The following is a 16099-nucleotide window of genomic DNA, read 5'->3' on the forward strand; positions in this document are numbered from 1 at the left end:
CATCCAGAGGGACCTGAACAGGCTGAAGAGGTGGGACATGCAAACCTCATGGAGTTCAACAAGGCCAAGTGCAAGGTCCTGCACATGGGTCGGGGCAATCCCAAGCACAAACACAGGCTGGGGGATGAAGGGAATGAGAGCAGACCTGCCAAGAGGGACTTGAGGGTGTTGGCTGATGAGAAACTCAGCATGACTCGGCACTGTGTAACTCGCAGCCCAAAAAGCCAACTGCGTCCTCAGCTGCACCCAGAGCAGTGTGAGCAGCAGGGCGAGGGAGGGGATTCTCCCCCTCTACTCCGCTCTCCTGAGACCCCCCTGCAGTGCTGGGTCCAGCTCTGGGTGTACCAACATAAAAAGGACACGGACCTGCTTGAGCGGGTCTGGAGGAGGCCACAAAGATGCTCGGGGGGCTGGAGCACCCCCCTGTGAGGACAGGCTGAGAGAGTTGGGGTTCTTCAGCATGGAAAAGAGAAGGCTGCGGGGAGACCTTAGAGCAGCCTCCCAGGGCTGAAAGGGGCTACAGGAAAGGTGGGGAGGAACTTTTTGTCAGGGAAATTAGGGGTAGGACAAGGGGCAACGGTTTTAAACTGAAAGAGGGCAGATTTAGATTAGATATAGGGAAGGATTCCTTCACTGTGAAACACTGGCACAGGTTACCCAGAGCAGCTGTGGCTGCCCCCTCCCTGGAAGGGTTCAGGGCCAGGCTGGACGAGGCTTTGGGCAACCTGGGCTAGTGGAATGTGTCCCTGCCCATGGCAGGGGGATTGGAACTGGATGATCTTTAAGGTCCTTTCCAACCCAAACCACTCTATGATTGTATGATTCCATCTACTAATCTAAATACTGTGGCCTTTGTCTTCTTATATTTAAAAATATTAATGCAGAATTCCAAGTTCATTTTCCAGTGAGTCCATGCTAAGTTGGGTAAATTTGTGAATAAATGATGAAACCATTCTGGAGATAAGAATTACAGTTGTTTCTGTCCGGTGAATTAGTTTCAGTAAGAAGGATCTTGTAGCCCAAATGCTACCCTGAATTCCCCTGTGTTACGCTGTGTTTTTTTAAAACTTGCTTTACGTCTATGTGCTAACTCTGCTGATGCTAGTGACACCTCAGGTAGCATAATTTGAAAAGGATTTTTAAATGTTCCAGTGATGTTTACAACTCAATAAAGAGTAAGATTTTTTCTCTTGAAGTTGAATTGGCTCCACAAAACTGCTAATAGTAAAAACATTAAGCTATTACTTTAATCGTTGAGACTCATATGTGAAGCTGGAAATTAGAGGAAAGGACTTTTTTTTGTATAGTGTCTTTCCATAAATAAAACTGTACATGAAACTATAAGCTTAAGGAAAACAACTTATTGAGTGTTTTGAGTATGAAGGAAAAAAATTAGCACAGATTTTTTTTTTTTTTGAAGCAAAAAGAATATCTTCCCTAACCAAGAGACACACATTGAGGCCTGCCTGTGCAGGTATATGAAAGAGTTCATAACAATCTGGAAGACTGGAGAAGTTGCTGAATCAGTTGTTGAGAACAATGTTAGTGGTGTCTAGCTCCTGCTCTTAAGCATAGCAGCTCCTTGTAGGCCCTTATGTTTTAAAAAAAGGTCACTTAAGAGATTTACCTTGCTGTTAAAGCTCCTTTTGATGCCAGACAGCCTAGAAGAAATTGTCACTTATGAAGAATTGCATAATACAGTCCCCAGTATAGTCCTGAAAAATAATCAGGTAGTAAAAATTATAGTTTTTATCCATGGTCATGGAAAGACATCAGGCAAACAAAAAAATTGTATATAGCCAGATTGATTTGATAATTTGTGTAGCTTGAGCACACATTAACTGTACATAGTTCCACATTAGGTTGCTTCTGAGTTTACCTGAATGATGCAGCTGATGAACTTGTTTACACTGTGGATCAGCTTGCTGATACTCCTGACCACAAGAGTATTGCCCTAAATTTCCTTGTGTGCTGAACATAATGTATCTGAGAGAAGAGATTTAAGTCTTTCTGACATTTCTTGTAGTATATTTTTTTGCTCTCTGAGCCAGGAGTCCTAAGCTCTTAAATAATTTTCTAGAGCTAAAGCTTCTACATAGACTCACGGAGCTCCTTCTTTCCTTCCACTTCACAAATTTTTCTTCCTCAATGGTATTAGCATATACACTCATCTTGCTATTTTAGTAAGAGTAAATGTTCCAGCACTATCTTCTCCCTGTCTGCTTTCAGCTAAAACTTAAACTGATCATGCAAAAGAAATAGAGAGCTCTTTAGCATGCATTTTAGTGTTTAAGTCATTTTCACTTAAACACATGACTTGGGATTTAATTTGAAAAATTTCAAATATACTTGTTTTTTTTTTTTCCTGTAATAGGAGTCAGAACAATTGCCAGGAAGCATAAGTAAAAATGCAGAATAATATTTTCAATGGATAGCTAAAGTAACAACATACTAATAAATGGTGATAATGGGGAGTTTGTGAGGTTACTGAAGGGAAATAGAAAGGGCTTTGTGATGTCCATATGTGTTCAGAGAGCTCGTTGACTACAGGCTTTTAAACATTTTTTTTTTTACCGTTGTAAGAACATCTAGAAGCTTACCTTCAGGGTTTTGGTAACTGTGTACACATGTAACAAAAATCTGTCGATGCTTTGAAAAGCTTTTAGCTCATTCAAAGAAACCTCAAATAATCTCCATCAATAAGTATAAAATAACAGTTTCAGAATAGAGAGAATTTTGTTGGACAGTTATAATAACCAAAAGCATGCTTATTGCACCATATGCATGTTTAACTGTCAGATCAAAAAGCCTGAGTTCTTTCTATCTGTACTGTAAGTGTATGCTAGGAGTTGAAAACTTACATATTCCAATAAGGCCTCTAAAGGACTTTCAAGTTTTTTAACCGCTAGAGAAGAATAGACCTCATTAGCCAGAAAGTAAAAATGAACACTGAAGTCCTAATTTAGTTATGAAAGAAACAAAATTTAAAAAGTGGAATCATTATTAGGAGAGCTGATAGTGAACCCTCTCTTTAGATTGCCTAACATTTTTCATTATGTAAGATTCTTATAATATGTTGAGTTTTTTTCCTCTCAAAGCTTTGATACCTTATTGTTTTCACCAACCTTTGGAGTTTTCCATGGTCAAAGACCTGCAGCTAAAGAAAGTTCTTTTGTAAATCTTTTGAAATTCTCATTGAATTATAAAATGTTACAAATTACTATTTCCCTTTTGTTTGCATTTCTGAAAGACATTTTTGTAGGCTGCCAAAAGTGATTCAATATAAAGACTACGAGTCCATGCTGCTGCTGTGATGGAACAATGTGTATTGGGAACATACAGGACCTGCAGGAGCACCTACAGCAGAAAGGAATGATGCTGAAAGAAAACTGTGATTGATTCATGATTGATCACCTGACCCAACAATACATTTGTTTTTCCTGAGACTTCTTAAAGGGTAAAGGAGGAGGGGAGAAAAAGATCTGTATACTTCCTTCTGTTCTACCAGATTGAGCACATAGACACACTATTCCATCTCCCACTTGAGTATGAAAATCTTTGTTCAAATGCAAACATTATTTTGATTCTAAAGTTGTGTTCTCAGACAGTATGCAACCTCATGGTTGCTCATGTGAATTTTATTATTTTCCTTTGAATCTCTGTATTATAATACAGTTGTTAATTACACGATCATGTTATTGTTATATAAGAGTTGCACATCTTTTAATACATAAGATTTTTATATATGGGAAAAGATTAAAGCTTGATGAGGAACTATTTCTATGAGGTTTTATCTTTAATGCAACAATTAACATAAAACAGGAACAATAATGTAAATGGAATATTACTCTGTGTTTAAAATACCCATTCTGAAGGAAGAGGCAGCATGAGGAAAATAACAACCATAGTATTTTTCTAGGAAAAAATATGCACTGTTGAGTTGGAAGGTTTATTCCTTTCCAGAAGAAAAATAGTCTGGAGATGTGGTGACCTGAGCTGGTAGGGATATCATTCTGCATAAATTATTTGCTACTTTTTCAGGTTTAGAGCTGTGCAGAACATTTTCACAAAATAGTGTGAAAATGTGGGAAGAGGTAGGCTGGCTAAGGGAAACCTGTTGGGTTTATAGGAAATGTTGGATGCAAGGAAAGGAAATACTGAGAATTAAGATAAAAGAAACAGCAGTCATGAGCATTTAGAGAAAAAGGGATGTGATAAGAGGGTAAATTATTATTTTAAACATTTGCAAGTAATCAGACATTAGATGAAATAATATTAGGGTCTTAAATTTTTAATGAACATAAATAACTGCAGGTAGGTAGAAATTACAGAAATTTACAGAATAATTAAACACAACCATATATATGGTAACAGTATTATGCTCTTTATTTAAAAATGTGTTCAATTAAATACTTGCAGAGCATAGTCAGTTTTATTTTTTTCTAATAACCCACAGCTACAAAGCATGGAAGACTGAGACCATGACTGGTAAGGCTGGAGTATCCTCAGAAGGTAGGTGTGGTCACTGGGTAAAACCAGTCTGTGATGGTGTCTGGAGCCTTAATATTCAAGTTCAGTAGTTGGTATTAGTGTTTATGGAACACAGAATGCAAGAAAAGCGGTGGAATACAATGAAGACTGTCAGAATTCTCATATTTATTTAATCATATTGGACCTACTTGTAATGAAAGATACCTGCAAAATGCCTGATGGAATCTAAGCAGAGAAAACATCCATGGAGAGGCTTGGTGTAATAAGCTGTTTGCACTAATTAAGGCAGATTTACATTTACCTCTAATTTTGACACAGATGCTGTGAAGGTTGAATAATTGATGCATAAATTCTTTTTTCTTTCTGTTATGCAGCTCAGAATGTGAATGCTAAAGCATTTATGACAGTGATCTGAAGCTACATCACAACATTCAGCCTTCAGTCTCTATTGTGAGCTTTGGAGGAAATACGGCCCCAAAAATGGGCAGTGTTTGAGACAACAAATGGGTTTTTTCCTTATTGTGTAAATAATGCATAATGTAAATAACAGCAAGTTATGAAGGATCTGTGCTGTGATGATGCTGGTTAGGTCATCATTTGGAATGCACTTTGGTGAGAAATGGAATCACAAACTGTGTAAATAAATGCCTGTGATGCACACTTTTCCTTCTCTAGAGACTGTATGGTTTTTGGCATTTATTCTGAAATATATAGAAGGTATGACGTGATGGAGGTCAAATTTGCCAGTAGATAAATGGAATGAAAATACTTCCTGATATAATTAGTAATGTAGAGCAATAATGCGTGCGGCTAGTCAGACATGCATCTAGCATTTGCACGTGCTGATGTGCAGCGACGCTTATTTTAGCTATATAGGAAAGAAACTGCCTCAGAGAGGGGCTGCAGAAGCAAGGAATGCAGTGTTCACTAATGGCCTAAATATTTGCACAGCTTCTTAAGTGGGGTTTTAGTCATACATTTTCTATTAGAATTTGTTTTATCCTCAGCAATAGCAAGGGCCTATTGGTTTTGAGTTTTATTCTTTATTGGTTACTAAACCACTGGTATTAATACAGAGCTGTTGGTGGTTAACTGTTTGCCTCCGAGGATCACCATGTCATTTTTTACAGCTGATTTACAAATCTGGAATACTCCTAGGACTTGGATATTAGTGTGCCAGGGAGCAAGGACTTGGATATTAGTGTGCCAGGGTGCTGTGTGTATAGTTTTCAGTTGGAAGAGAGGAGGACCTATATGTCATTCTTGATGTTCATTTGCAGAGTCTGTGAAGATGATCTATAAATTTATGTCAGAACACAAGTATGTGCATTACTAGGGCTGCATAGAGCTGTAGTTTGAAATTTGAGAGAAATAAAAACATGCGACTACAGTAGCTCAGTAGCTCAAAGTGTATTTATGTGCTATAAAAGTTGTGTAGGTTCTGCCTGTACATGTTTCTAGATAGCACTGTCACATAATTATATTTTCTAAGCCTGTTCTTGTCAGAAAAAGTAATCTATTGGTACCATTCATGTAAAAAAAACCAAACCAAAAAAAAAATAAAATAAAAAAAAAAAAATTTTAAACATACTTGCTTTCTAAATGAAATCAAAGGTACACATCTATATGTATATGTTTCTATGCAAAAATGCTTAGCGTGAGCACTGGCCTTAGGGAACATAATAATTGAATATGTGAAATTGTTTAAAAATAAATAACTGTTAGGTAGCCTCCCTGACATTAGTTTTATAAATTGCTGCTGATGCTGCAATGACTTGGGTATTTCAAATTAAGCCCCATTTAGAGTAATTTCTTTTTCTACTGTTCAAACCCATCAAGTCAGTGTAATTGTCACAGCAGGATACTAGTGATATGGTAGGAATGCCCAGACTCACTTTCTCTGGAAGGAAAAAATGATAAATAGAAAAACTTCCAGCAATTCTAATATAATCCACAGATTTTGAAGAAAGAACATTTTTAATAGGATCTGCTTAATATTCTGGCTCTCGGTCATCCTCACTGGATTAAAATTTAATCCAATTTATTAATTAGCGTGTAACATAACAATATAATGTACAATACATATGTAATCAACAAATGTATACACTGTGTAAACAGTATTACTGCTCTTCTTTCTCAAAGAAACCTACAAATGTTAAATGAAAATAGACTGCTTAAGTTCTTCAGGATTTTTAATTTTTACCTGAAACTCCCATATTCTGTCCTCAAGATTTCATATTATTAATGTTATATTTATATATTTTATATATAACAAGTAAGATAATCCTGGGTACTGTTATATGCAGGTATTATATTTTCTGATGTGTCAATGGGTGAAATTCTGGCTTTATTAATATCAACAGGAATACATTGAGTCAAGCCAGGTTTTCCCTTAAATTCTTTTTCTGGATGTCCTTTAAACTGTTTTCTTTTGGATAATAATAGGGATTTTTCTGATGCATATCCCAGTTTAAGTGTCAAAGATGCTTGCAAGGTTGTTTCTGATGTGAAATGAAAATAAACCTTTCCAGGTAAATACCTCTAAGTAAAAATAAATGTAATTTACTTTCCATTGCTAAGAATCTTGTAATCAAAGATAATACATAAGATCAAGCACCTTATGTCTTCAGGGAGTTAAAATGCTGATTAAATACAGTTATTCTGTCATTCAGTGTATATAGGACAGTCCCAGACCTGTTTTTCAGCTGTTTGGACAGACCCTTTTCTAGCCCTAAGCTTGAGAATGAGAGTGCTTCGTGCATCAGGTCAACATGAGGAGAAGGCTTTTTAAATTTTCTGATTTTATTTTTTCTTGGATACCTGTTAATGTGTCATTTGAGAGATTGAGCATTATGGTATTAGCCTTTGGTCCTTTAATCCCCCTGATTTTTGTATCCATAACAGAATAAATATCTGTCCTCAGAGCAAATACCACTTTTGTCTAGGTTATTTAGACTGCAACAGCTTTGTTTTCAGACTTTAGAGGATGTAAAGCATCTATAGTAAATGTAAAACAGGAACCAGTTTGTTTTGTCCATATCTGACCTGATCCTCTTCTGTCTGAGACACTATAAATGTGAAAATTTAATGAAGTGTAGAAAGGACAGTGGTACTATTAACATCATTACCTACCTATACCTAATGGATCTCCTCTGTTCTTGTTACAAAAGTGTTCAGGTTTTTTCTGAAGTAAACTAGAAATTTTCACTGTGAGCTGAAGAAAAGTCAGAAGTAGCAATGCTGATTCCAGCAGCCTGAATTTTAGACAAGGGCTTTGGTAAGTACCCACAATTCTGACCTTTTCAAGTTAATTCTTTTGAAAGTCACTGGTACTCTGTTTTTGTTATTGAATCTTTCCCCTTATAGTGTTCATAACATAATGTTTTCTGAGTCACACAGTTAAAAAAATCAGAGATTGCACAATGTGCTAATATAGAACCTTGATATGAAGCAAAGGATTCATTAGGAAATATCTGGTTACCTTTCTTTTTCTCTGACTGATCTGGTTTCTGATTATTTCTATTACCTCTCTTCTTAAAAACGTAAGTAATGGAGTGTTGTACCTGGGGAAACTTTTGTAAGGAATAAGGCAATAACTGAGGATATGATAAACAGATACATCTTAAAACGTGGGAGAGTATGGAAAACTAGATTTAGTACAGCCCAGGATACTGTCAGTCTTTCTTTCAAGGGCACATTGCTGGCTCATGGTTAACTCTCCATCCACCAAGACCCCCAGATCCTTTTCTGCCAAGCTGCGTTCCAGATGGGTGGCCCCCAGCATGTACTGGTGCCTGGGGTTGTTCCTCCCCAGGTGCAGGACTTGGTACTTCTTCTTGAACTCCATGAGGCTCTTGTCAGCTCATTTTTCCAGCCTATTGAGGTTCCTCTAAATAGCAGCACAAAACTGGCTTATCAGCCACTCCTCCTGGTTTAGTGTCATCAGGGAACTTGCTGAGGATACACTCCACCCCATCATCCAGATCATTAATGAAGACATTGAACAGTTTGGATCCAGTATTGACCCCTGGGGTGTACCACTAGTTACTGGCCTCCAACTAGATGTGGTAACACTGATGATAACCCTCTGCACCTGGCCATTCAGGCAGTCTTCAATCCACCTCACTATCTGCTCATCTAGCCCATACTTTATGCAGGTCTAATGGGAGACAAGTGTCAAAAGCTCTACTGAAGTCTAGGTAGACAGTGTCCCCTGCTTTCCCCTTGCCTACCAAGCCAGTCATTCATCACAGAAGGTTATCAAAGTTGGTCAGGCATGACTTCCCCTTGGTGAATCCATGCTGACCACTCGTGATCACCTTCTTGCCCTTCATGTGCCTGGAAAGGGTTTCCAGGATTAATTGTTCTATCACTTTCCCTGGGATCAAGGTGAGACTGATGGGCCTGTAGTTCCGTGTGTCCTCCTTGCCCTTTTTGGAGATAGGAGTGACATTTGCTTTCCTCTGGTCCTTGGGCACCTCTCCCAGTCACCGTGATTGTTTGAAGATAGAGTAACTTCACAATGACATCAGCCAGATCCCTCAGCACTCTTAGGTGCATCCACGAGGGCACATGAGCTTAACTATGACCAGTTTGCTTAAATATTGTCTAGCCTGATCCTCTTCCACCAAGGGTAAACATTCCTTGCTCCAGATTTTCCCCCTGGTCTCTGGGTCCTTGGATTTCTGAAAGCTGGCTTTACTGGTAAAGACTGAGGTGAAGAAAGCATTCAATACCTCCGTCTCTTCCATGTCCTGTGTGCCCACCAGGGCTCCTGCCCCATTCAGCAGTGGGTCCACATATTCCCTAGTCTTCCCTTTGCTACTTATGCACTTGTAAAAGACTGCACCAGGTTCAACGTCAGGTGGGCTTTGGCTTTCCTGACTATACCTGTGCATGCTGAGCACAGTGTCTTTATGTTTTGCCAGGAGCAACTTGTTCATCTATGCAGGCCTCATGAATTTTTTTGCCTGGCTTTCTGCTCACAGGGATGGACTGCTCTTGAGCTTGGATGAGATGATGAGAATATGAACATGAATCGGTTTTCTGGGACCCCTCTTCCCTCCAGGGCCTTATCCCATGGGGCTCTGTTAAGCAGATACCTGAAGAGGCTTTGGCCTGTTTTGAAGTGCAGGGCTGTGATCTTGCTTTCTGCCATTCCCCCTCCTCCCAGGATCCTGAACTCCACCATCTCATGGTCACTGCAGGCTTGGCAGCCTTCAGCCTTCACATCCCCTTGTTTATGTACAAGGTCCAACAGAGCACCTTGTTTCCAAATAGTGTCTATACCAACCCCATTAAGAAGTCAAGATGTGCAGTTTCGTGTTTAAAGAAAACAGTTAAAGTTGAAAGATCTGACCCCCAAGTTCACCATAAAGTCTTCAGACCCCTTTATTCCGGTTCTGCTGTAATTTGCAGACCTCTGTGTAGTTTGCAGGGCTGTGTAATGAATACATGTCCAAGAGGACATCAGTTGATGGGACAGAGACCATGTGTATCTTCTGACTACTGTTACCAGAGTCACACTGAAGGAGCTATCCTTTGGGGATTTTAGTGGTCTCTATGTGAGATGAGTGGGACATTAATATTTATGTTACATATACACCTAAAGTTACATTTTATGTCAAATCAACAATTACAAGATACATAGATGAGAATTTTTCAAGTCAAATGTGTAAATTTTTCCAGAGTTCTTTTTCTGTGGCATTTTCAGGGCACATTTGCCAGGTTGTACATAAAATATAACACTTGGCCATGTTTTTTTCAAGAAAGTTCAGATAAGGTAAATATTCCCTGTACCAAGATGAAAAGCTTAAGTTATGAAGCTGAGGCAGAAATGCTGGACATAATATGAGGTGTGGATGGGGAGGAACCTGTCCCTGACAATGCAGTCTGAACAAAGGAAAGCAAGACTTGATGATGAAGTTCAAGGAGGTCCATCTACATGTCAAATTGTGCATGCATTGTGAAGTTATGAGAGTAAGCATTATCTGAATAACTCTTGGGTTTGGTTTGTTTTGGTTTGAATTCCCCTCATTTCTGAAACAAATTTCTCCTGAGTGGTTGATTGAGTGTTACTTAGGTTCAAATGTTGCATTGATAAAAAAATCTTTCCAGGTATATCTAAGTGCTGCTTGGTCAGGACTATCAACCAGTAGTATCAATTTCACCAGATTGGATTGGAAAATAAATATTTTTTGAAATGTCTTTTTATTGTATGAGGAGTGGAAGCCAGACAGACAAGTATTCATCTGATATTCACTGATTCTGCCCTGTCCGTGTGTGTTCCCCCCCCCGCCCAATGTCTAGTGGAGGAAATAATCTAGCCATTATTTCTTCTAAGATTTCATTATAAAGAATGTGGAGAAGACAGAAGTAGGATCCATTGTCATAGTTTCTAGGATACCTCTGCCCAAGGCCTTGAAGGGCCATCAGGATGAGTGGGGTATGTAGGGTTTCATTTAGCTGTTCTAAAGTTAAAAGGACACAATTCTGCACAATAAACTTTCTGACAGTCTTGGTCTAGCCTGACATGCTTCTGTTGAGCAAGCACAAAATTTGTTCACAGTTTCGTTTATGTAGAATGACAAAACATGTTTGAGAGAGGCAGCAGAGACTCAGATGTAACTGTATAGTTCCTTAAAATCTACAAAGCAAGCAAAAGGGAATTTGTGGTGTACTTGATTTATTGATTTTAATCTACAGTGAATTGACAGAACACTTTCATCCTGCAGTGCACCTGTTAAAGAAAATATAATTGCAGAGAAGTATACGAAATAGATCATGGAAATGTTTCCTTCTGGTGTTTCTTCTTGGCAGATGTGCTAAATGGTTATTCCTTTCTTCAGATGGTTCACACACTGTGAAAAATGACCTGCTTTTCCTCTACTACATAATTGAGGCAAACTGTCCATGCACTAGCAGAAACAAAATAGATGACCTATCTGAAACATTGGAATTTATCAGAGCTATTTAACTGGCACTTCATCTGTGTGTGCTGTAGACATTTGAATTGGCACAGTTTTTGTGGCTCCACATTTCTCCTTTCTCCACATCAAATATAATTTATGTTGGAAATGAGCAGACAGTGACATTTCATACTGAGGCTTTATTAATCTTTAAAGTGATGAGATCCAGGATTTTTTTAATGGGGGGGAACTATGGATTCTCTAATTGAAGGCATTGCAAGCTAATTAGAATCACACCAATAATTCTGCAGAGGGCAGTGGTTCTAATGAGAAAAATCTCGGGAGTGGAACACTTCTAAACAATACTATTAGAGTTCTTCTAACAGGACCCAGTTAATGATATGGAAAGAGGACAAAAATAGATGTTACGTTAGACTTAGGAAAGTCCAAACCTGGGCTAAAAATTGCATACACACCCACATGGAGGTACTGGGGACATAGTCATTGTCCTCTTCGCATCTCCCCCCTCTCAGCAATATTTTACTGGTTTGAGATACTGATAAAACTGTTTAATGAACAAGCAGCTGTGGAAATAAAAAATTACACTACCCTGAATATATTTTTTGGAATTTTAATTGAGGGAGCTAGCTTGGTTTTGTATCTAGTTCAACTCTCTTTCTTATTCGTTAATACTTTGGAATTTATAGATGAATTAAGATAGGTATAATAACTTAGAGGAGTGGTTCATTTAAATTTCTAAATGGGATTGTATGTATTGTTTACTGTACTCGGAAGACCAAACAAATCTAGTAACAGGAGTCTGAGTGATGACAAAATATTACTCTTGCATCGTTGAAACCAGATATTCCTTAAAAAATATTCAAGGAAAAAATAATTAGCCCATGTCTAGGGACAGCCACACAAATGTGCTTCAATGAAAAATTACTTACACATTCAATATGTCTTGAAAGGCTTTATTAAAGCACAATACAAAATTCTCTCAGAGCACTGACACATGCCAGAGGGCAGATTAATGAGAACTGGATAGCCAAGCCACCTGCCCGATTTCTGTACTGACAATTTGCTTGAGTTTTAAGAAATTGCTGAATGAGTCTGTAATTTTTCATTGCCAGAAGAACAGAGTCTTACGCTTTCCTTGACTTCCTGTTCAATATAAAGGGTAACAAGAGAAAAGCAGTCTTAGCTGCAGGGACACTTGTAGTACTTCTGGCTGTAAGATCAATAAAGATGTCACATTTGTCACCTGACATGGCAATTACGTCTATCTCAAAGAGGAAGCACTTGGTTTGCTGTATTGTGGCTCCATATTCACAGCTGCTTAGCTAGAGTCAGAAAGATTATTATAGAAAATTGCAATTAATTAAAAAATTGACACATAGCATATCATGATCAGAACTGATAGATCACTTACTAGTTTTCTGAGGCCTTAAATAATTAATAAAGCTTTGATGGTTTGAAGAGGTACAGTAGTAAAAGACTTCCTCTGCTGTGGTTGGTTCTATCACAATATATGCCATTTCAAAGAAAGAAAAAAAAGACTGAAAGCCTTGTAGGTTTCAGTGATACTTATTTCTCAACTTTTCAGAGGTGTCTGTGGTAAAATGCGATGAAAATGTTAATTTCCCTTCCAGAGAAGCACTGTATTCCTTTCTTGCATTTATTCAGATGTTTTTAGTTCTTTTGTTGATGGAAAGGTCCTTTTACATCTCTCCTAGTTACTGACTAATGCTAACAGGTTGCAGTCCATAGTGAAGAAAGATACCTCTGGTGCTGCTTGTCAGACTTTCAGAATCAGCCATCTTCAGTCCTGCTGCAAGGCGCAGGCTGTCTCAGCACCATCATCTGGCTGTCACAGTAAAAGGTTTGTCTGATGCAGAAGCTTTATCTCTGGTAGCTGATCTTGGAAATGTTTTGACTAGCAGCTAATATCTGTCTACTACTTCTGAGTGTTTATAAGGTTGTTACTGTAACAGGAATGGCAGTAGGTATCCAGGTCTCAGTCTAATTTATGTAGTGATTATCAGGTGATAGAGGTGAACAGACTTTTAAATAGAAATATTTGGGGAGAAATCTCTCTGCTGAATATTTAATGAGACTCCTCAGAGTATGTTATGTCAGCTTAAAGTACTGAGAATGACAAATATGAAAAACTTAGCTCTAAATCCACTGGTTAGAGGTCTGGTCCTCATTTCCTCTGACTTACAGATGTGATGGCTTGTTGAATAGTCTATACAGAATGATCTAAGGAGAGTTATCACCTGTGTCTTACTACACAAGTCATCATATTGCAAAAAACCTGTGATTGGAACGAAGTGTTGTCATAGACAGCTGTCTTGGTAGAGACTCTATGAGGAAACGAAGGCTAAGATCCCTTCTCAATTCAAGCTACAGTTCCTCTTTGCATCTGCATTACTGGCATATTTCTGTATCTTTATTAAAAGCATGAAGTCAACATTGTCAGAAATTTCCTCATATGTTTGGACTTGCAGATCATTTGCTGGAGGCATTACTTCACCAGCATTTTTGAATGGCCTTGCTTTTCTACTGGAGTTCCATTTTTGTGTGATCCTCTCTGTGGAGTTTTCCAGCATGACTCTTGTCATCCACCTTTTTATTTTACTACTGCTATTTTACTACCTTTTTTTTTTTTTAAGGAGCGGAAGAGGATCCCAATACCCACAGTTGCTGAAGAATGTTTGATTGGGGTGAAGATACCCACAGTGTTTGATAAAGACATCTCAGTGGCCAGAAATCAGACAGATAATAGAATTTGCCATCCCTTTGTAATTAATTTCTACAGTGTGAAATCAGGGTATGGCTCCCCACAAAAGGGGGAGATTCTGTCTGAAGACAGATTCAGACTCATGCAAATGTAGATACAGACATATCATAGCATAGAATAGAATGTTTCAGTTGGAATGGACCTACAATGATCATCTATTTTGGCCAACCTGAATTTGAAAGCATTTAAACTCAAGTAGGTCGTCATTGCCTAAAGGCTGAAGCAGAGCATGCCAAAGGTTTAGTCTTCTAAAATAAGAACTATTTAGGTGTACTCCCAGCTACAACTTCCAAAAAAGAACTGGCTTCCTTATCCCAATTCTCCAGAAAAGTTGGAATCATTCATTCCTTAGGCACAGGAAATTCATACCAAGTTTCCTCCCAGGCCTATAAGATTCTGAGTCCTGAATCTGAAGGTTGGTTGTTTTCTTTTGTTTTTTTTCTTTTCAGGATTGTCTGTGATTTGGTGCAACAGAGTTTTTTTCCTCACTTTGCTACTTCTGTTGAATACATCTCTTGATGGGAAGCAGTTGTGATTGAGTAAGAGTATAGCGAATTCGAACTGAATTATAGCACATTCATTCTCACCATAGGGCAGGGTGACAAGCTTCCATCATGAAGACCAAATCTTTGATATCAGAACAATTAATCTGGCTTGCTCCCACCAGTCTCTTTCTCAGGGATCTCTCAGAGACAAGAGTCATTGGGCTATAGGGAGAATAACTTGTGCTGGCAGTGTATTGCTTGTCACCCTGTTCCTCAGTAACCTCGCTCTCTACTTCTCCCATCCCCATCACACAACTGATGGGTGACATGACAGCCATCCTACAGCCACAGTGCAAGTGATGGGTGCAGATTTGGCTATGTAAGAAGACAGTTTGCCTGTCAAACCATGACATAGGGACACTCTCAATGCACCATTAGGAGTGTGCCTGTTACATCATCAACATAGCATATTCTCCATCATGTGATCGATGTGGAATAGCTGTTATTTTTAGTGTAACTGTGGTGTAACTTCACCTATGTCAGAGGGGATGTATGGGGAGATCTGGCCCCAAGTGCTTCTATCAAAGCCTATGTGGCTTGATTGCTTCAGAAATAATTCACCCTGTTGTAAAATGTAAGGTCTGCAGAAACTGTTCTTCTTTTTACTAGGAGATCTAAAGAAAGTGGCTTAGAGAAAGCAAATTTGTTATTGTTCCCCTCAGCTCAGCCAGAGAGATTTCATGTGGTTCAGTTCTTGCCTACAGAGCTTGTCTCAGGTCAGTGCATACAGAAATTAAAATTCCCAAATGCGACAGATGGTATTTGTTTTGTGTGCATGTTCTCAGTTGCATGCTGTGTCCCTTCAAAAAAGAGGTTTGGCAGGGGGTGGGTGCGGCTTTGGGGAGCTGCGGGGCCTGTTTGGGGGAGAAGGTTCGAGGGCTGTCAGGTCTGGCAGGAGGAGAGTCACAGTGCAGCCTGGGAGGCTGCAGCCCACAGGGATGGGAACCACTCGGAGGAGCAGTCAGCAGGGTCCCGGAGACAACCAAATGAACTTCCTTGGGAGCAAAGTTCGAGATGCAGTTCAGAAAGCCACTGAGCTATCTAAAGCTGCGCCTACAAGCCAGGATCTGTCTCCAAGGACGCAATGAAAAGAGGGGAGAGTTGTTTATGAAATGGTTTCATTTTCATTCTGTCTGATGTGGTCACATTGAATTTTTTACACTTTAAAAGCTGGGTTATTTATTTGTTTCATAAAACCTTTACCTTCTTCAGTTTAAAAATATTGTTTCTCCTTGTGTTGTCTTTCTATAGAAAAAGCTCTAGGCAGATCCAGATCAAATCTCTAACCAGTACTAGCTTCCTACAAATCAATAATTTCTGGGATTTTTTTTTTTTTTTTTTTTTTTAAAAAA

This window comes from Athene cunicularia (assembly GCF_003259725.1).
Source record: "Athene cunicularia isolate RWA chromosome 5 unlocalized genomic scaffold, athCun1 chr5_part1, whole genome shotgun sequence".
NCBI classification, from domain to species: Eukaryota; Metazoa; Chordata; class Aves; order Strigiformes; family Strigidae; genus Athene; species Athene cunicularia.